This window comes from Ixodes scapularis, unplaced genomic scaffold, assembly GCF_016920785.2.
Source record: "Ixodes scapularis isolate PalLabHiFi unplaced genomic scaffold, ASM1692078v2 PGA_scaffold4__175_contigs__length_147842914, whole genome shotgun sequence".
NCBI classification, from domain to species: domain Eukaryota; kingdom Metazoa; phylum Arthropoda; class Arachnida; order Ixodida; family Ixodidae; genus Ixodes; species Ixodes scapularis.
This window is the reverse complement of record NW_024609879.1, coordinates 16,781,504-16,787,148: the sequence shown is the minus strand read 5'-3', so window position 1 is coordinate 16,787,148 and position 5,645 is coordinate 16,781,504.

Sequence of the window (5,645 nt, the reverse complement as noted above, 5' to 3'; positions counted from 1 at the left end):
CTAAAGTTGTCTTTAAGAAACAAGATGACCAATGTTGTTCACGGTGGCTGTTTCAATCCGAAGTGATGAGAAGACGTGATGAAAGTTTAGCAAAATTTTAAACGAACTCAAGAACTAAGTCTGTTGGTATAAGTTGACGAAGTAGAAAATAAGCACACTGGACGGGGCAGGCACTGACTCTCCATTGAAGTTTAATTTGGGAACAAGAAGGAAGAAATCTTAGGCAGATTATAAACCTGGAGATATACATGTGTCAGCCGACCTGCACAGTCGTAGGAGGAATCGAAAGATCAAAAACGCTATTGAATGTCGCAGCTTGTCGACCGTGTATTCTTAGACGTAATACTTTTAAAATACTTTTAAAGCAATTATCTAAACAATTTATGAGAAGCCGGCCGCTGAAAATATTTTTCAAAAAAGAAGATAACCATAATGAAGTAAGCAAATAAATTACAGGCGCGCTTTTATATAGGAAAGAGTAAAGTAAAAAGGGAGATCCGGCGGTTTTTAGCTACTCTACCTAAACAATTTTTTAGGATACCCAAACTTTACTGTTCACGGCATGTTATATACTATTTATAAAAAAAAATAGCAATTGAAAAAAACTACAGAAGAGATGCAAGAACCAATATTCAAATCTGCACGCCCTTTTCAATGGGTTGACCACATGTTTTTAACACTTGCATATCGAGCAAGCAGACTAAACGCATAGTATGGCGCTTGTTATTAATTTTTTGTTCTACTTGCACAAGCTTTCCTAGCATTCATTTCACGTCACGAAACTTCTTGTAACCCGTTTTTAACCCGTCGGGAAGAAGCTGCATACTGCCCACATTTTTTTTTTTTTTTTTGCGGCATACTGTTGCAAAAAAAAGAAAAAATGGTATTGTTGCATGTAATTTGGGTTACTAGTAGAGATGTGTGTATTGATGTGTTGGGCCAATTTCGAGGCAAATAAGCAACTATGGAACTTTTGCCTGAGCAGCATTTTACAATGCTGATAATAATTCGCGTAGAAGAGGAACAAAGGGGACAAAGGATAAACATAGGTGACGGTGCGCGACTGAAAATATCCTCCTGGTCCTGGTATTGAACGAGGGACCTCTCCATTTCCAGTAGAATGCTCTACCAACTGAGCTAATCAGGAGTTAGACATCAGTAGAACAAACGGGTCTTAACAACTGCTGCAGTCCAACACCAACAAGGGTGAACGGCCCGCATTTTAAGGTTATGTTGATAATGCAATTAAATGCAAAGGTGCAAGCGAGCTAGACAAGAATAATGATATTAATCCCTGGAGAAGAGGAACAAGGGAGACAAAGGACAAACACAGATCTCCAAACACAGCTAGCTTCGATGCCAGGACCAGGCGGACTTTTGCAGTCGCGCATTTGTCACCTATCTGTATTTGGAGATTTGTGCTTGTCCTCGATCCCCCTTGTTCCCCCTCTCCAGGGAATATTATCATTATTCTTGTCCAGCTAGCTTGAATCTTTACAATAATTGCATTTACATCGTTTTACAAGGTTTTGAAAAAATACACTCGATTTGTACGGGTTTCTCACGAGCTATTCGGACGTAAAAAAATTGTATGAATAAACGAACGAACGGGGTGCAATGAAACTTTTCACAGAGATGTCTCTAAGTGGTTCATTTATCAAACTAATTTTTATCAAGGTCGGTTTTAGGAAAAAACTTAATCCTGAGAAAACAGTTTTCTCCTACGCACAGGGAAGAAAACAACCAACACCTTGCGGTTGACGCTGGTATACTCACAGCGGCTCAAAGGAGCTTTCACGCTTTTGCTTTATTTTGTGCCCGCTCTGAGTACCAGCGCGTCAAGCAGAGGACGCCTATCATCTACCTCCCAGTACATTAAAAAAAAAAAGGTCCTTTCGAGGCGTAAGTTCTTTTTTTCCTGAAAGTTACAGCCACATATTGTTAAACTCACCAAATAAAGACACGTTTGCGAGAAGTGTCATTGCACACAAATTATTGATTTATTTATACAATTGTTTTTTACGCCAGAAGAGCTTTTGAGAGGACCCTGTAGGCTTCTGTTCCCCATCAGAGCGCATCTTTGCTTCCGCGGTCCCTCGACCCGTAGTCAAAGCGTGCGTCTACCGCGTTGCCTTCCTTGCAGAAGTGAAGGAATTGTAACACGAGTCGGCGAAATAAATGGCTGTGTCATTTTAGAGGCAATACCCGAATAAGCTTTGATTCTTTGCTTCATACATCATACAAAATTAAGGATGGGGCACACGTATAGACCATCCAATTAAAAATGGCGGAGAGTGAAATGCCCTCTCACCTCTCACCCCAGCGCGTCGTCTGCTCCGTAGACTGTACAAGATGCATTTTGATAACAAACCGAAATTGAAAAACACGCAAGTGTTCTTCGGAACGCTGTAAAATGCTTCGCGTGGCATATATGTTTCTACAGGGCACTGAGTAAGTGGTTTTCGATGATGTCCAGTAAGTTAAAAAAACAAAAAACATGTAAAGGTAGTATTGAAAAAGTGAACACTCAAAGGTAATTAAGAACCTAATTAAACCGATTGTTTTTACTTTTACTAAATCGGCCCGTTAGCAAAAAGAAAATATCACGAGCCATTTCACTTTGTGGGGGTGGATGACCAGCGAAGCTGTTTAGCACACGACACAACGTGACGGAACATTTTAACAAAGGTACGAACATATTCATTGTCTCGATCGGTAGTCACCGTGACGAAAGGTACGCAGACACATGTAGAGGACTATTGCCGCCCCGAGGAGCCGGAGGAAACTAGACACGCGCGAAGGGACCGCCGCCCGGCGGAAGAAAAGGAAACTCGACACGCAAGCGCTTGAAACCACGACAAAGAGGGGGCGGTGCGAGCATAGACATGGGGGTTTCGTTGACGCACACTAAAAAATCCACGGAACCCTAGCCATAAACAGCTTCGCTGTAAATCAATAGGACAACAACCTTTTTTCTCTGCGATGCATACGTTTTGAAGCAGTGATTTGGCTCGCGTTTCGAGAACCAGCCTATAAGAAGTCTGTTCATTCGTGTTAATAAAAGGTATATAAAAATAAGAGATAATCGCGCAATTTAATTTCATTTTAGAGCGGAGCTGTTAAGGGCTAGTTTCCCCAGTAACGTGTCCGCGTACAAGCAGCGTGTCGACGCAAAACTCCAGGCAGCTACCGCCATCTATAAGCGATGACGGAAAGAAGACAACCGGTTTGCCGGTTGTCTGGTTGCCGCCGTCGCTCATAGATGGCGGCAACCTTTCCAGCCTTACTCTGGTTTTCACCAGGGCAAGAAGGCTGAATTTCTCTAGGCGTCCTCCTATAGGTCGTCTTTGAGGTCGTCCTAAAACTCGTCCTTGAGATCGTCCTAGACGTCGTCCTTGAAGTCGCCCTAGAAGTCGTCCCTGAGGTCGTCATAGGCGTCGTCCTTCAGGCGTCGTCCTCGAGGTCGTCCTAGACGTCGCCTTCTAGGCATCACCCTACACGTTGTAAAGAAGCAGCTTCGCTTGTCCTCTATCTTCCCTTGAAGTGGAAGGTCTCTTCATTCTTTAGTCCTTGGCTAAGGTCTATGGAAGCACTCTAAACACTGGAGCGACCACGGGTCTCAAATACGCGGCCCGCGACTCCCTGAAACTCGACCCGCAAGTGTCCCGTGGCAGCGAGCTGCCTTTCCTATGCCTCGAGTGCTGCATGCGCCATACATTATGACCTCTTGTCGTCCATTTATTTCCACTGGAAATGTAGATTTGCTCTTATGACATTTGAACATATTTGGCACTAATCTGTTTTTTTTTAGATCGAGGATCGTTTAGTCTTAGAAACCGTTAAGATTGAAGTAGTTTCTTGTTGTTCTGCAATAAAAATCGCCGGGAAAGTAAAAACTATCGTACAAAAAATAATTCCTTCGAGACATAATGAACTCGGACACCTCCCAAGTGAACTGAGCGACAGAGTAACGATTACGTGCTTGGTTTCTAGTTGTATTCAAAAATTCCAGCGCGTTGGCTGTATGGTGACATTTTGAATCTCATAATCACACTAGGCGCAAGCCAGAAGTAGTAGTATGAATAAATTAAACCTAAAGATGGCTCTGGCAAAACGGATATTTTACAAAAAGCAAACAGCACGAGATCCTTTTTTTAGGAAATATCTGGGTGTCGGTGAAACACTCAGCTGCTTTGCAACGTAAAACACCATTGCTGTTCGCTTTTACAGCTATTAAAGGCTAGTTTTCCCAGTTTCGTGTCCATCACCAAATAAGTGTCGACACAAAACTCTGGACAGCTAGCGCCATCTACGAGCGACGGCAGCAACTAGACAACCGGCTTGCCGGTTGTCTGGTTGCCACCGGCGCTCATAGATGGCGGCAACCTTTTCAGTCTTTGCACTCTGGTTTTCACCAGAGTGGAAAGGCTGAATTTCTCTAGGCGTCATCCTAGAAGTCGTCCTCTAGGACGACGCCTAGAGGACGACGTCCCCTAGGCGTCATCGAACACGACTTTTAGGACGACTTTTAGAACGGCCTCGAGGTCGTCCTAGAAGTAGTCCTTGAGGTCGTCTTAGACGTCGTCCTTAAGGTTGTCCTCGAAATCATCCTAGAAGTTATTTTTGAGGTCGTCCTAGACGTCCTCATTGTCGTCCTTAAGGTCATCCTAGACGCCCGAGAGGTTGTCCTCGAATTCGTTCTAGAAGTCGTCCTAGAAGTCGTCTTTAAGGTTTTCTAGACGTCGTCCTTGAGGTTGTCCCAGACGTCGTCCCTGAGGTTGTCCTAGGCGTCCTCCTTGAGGTCGTCCTAGACGTCCCTGAGGTCGTCGTAGGCGTCGTCCTCTAGACGTCGTCCTCGAAGTCGTCTTAGAGGTCGTTTTTAAGACCGTCCTAGACGTCGTCCTCGAGGTCGTCCTTGACGTCGTCCTAGACGTCGTCCTCTAGGCGTCGTCCGTGAGGTCGTCCAAGAAGTCGTCCTTGAGGTCGTCCCATCATAGTTCAGCTTCGCTGGTCTTCCTTCTTCACCAGAGTGGAAAGGCTGAAAGTCTTTTTGTCCTAGACTTCGTTTCAGCTTCCGTTCGAGCGCAGCCAAAGGCTGAGGGACGATTCACAACTTCGAGAAGAGCATTCCTACGCACCACAAAGTAGTCCGCAAAAGTAATATTTTTAATATAGCAGTTTTGTGCATAAACATTGCACAGCATTCCATATGTGTACTGCTGAGAATGATTTGCAACGAAAGGAATGAAATATCTCAAGTTTATGTTTTCATTAATATATGTAAATGCATGTGGTTTGGTGAAAACGCGTACATCCGCTGGCAACACGGCTGCCGCGCTCGGTTCTTCTGTGTGATTTCATTCCCATAATGGCCGAATCATATGCTTCGCTGCTTTCCTCACCAAATCGCTTCAGAACGTCATTTCGCAAAGGCACGTTTGGGCGTCAGGCGCGAGCGGTCGCGATGAATGTCTACTTTCAAATTCGGCAGAAGACTCCGGCCGCGTCGTACCGCGAATGCGTTGCAAACAAGAAAAGCGTCCGGGTCACTACAATTCACAGATACGCGGCAAAATCAGGGCATGCCTTTACCTAGCGATCACAGTGAACGCCGAGAAACTGGTGGAAAGGACTGCGCCTCGAGC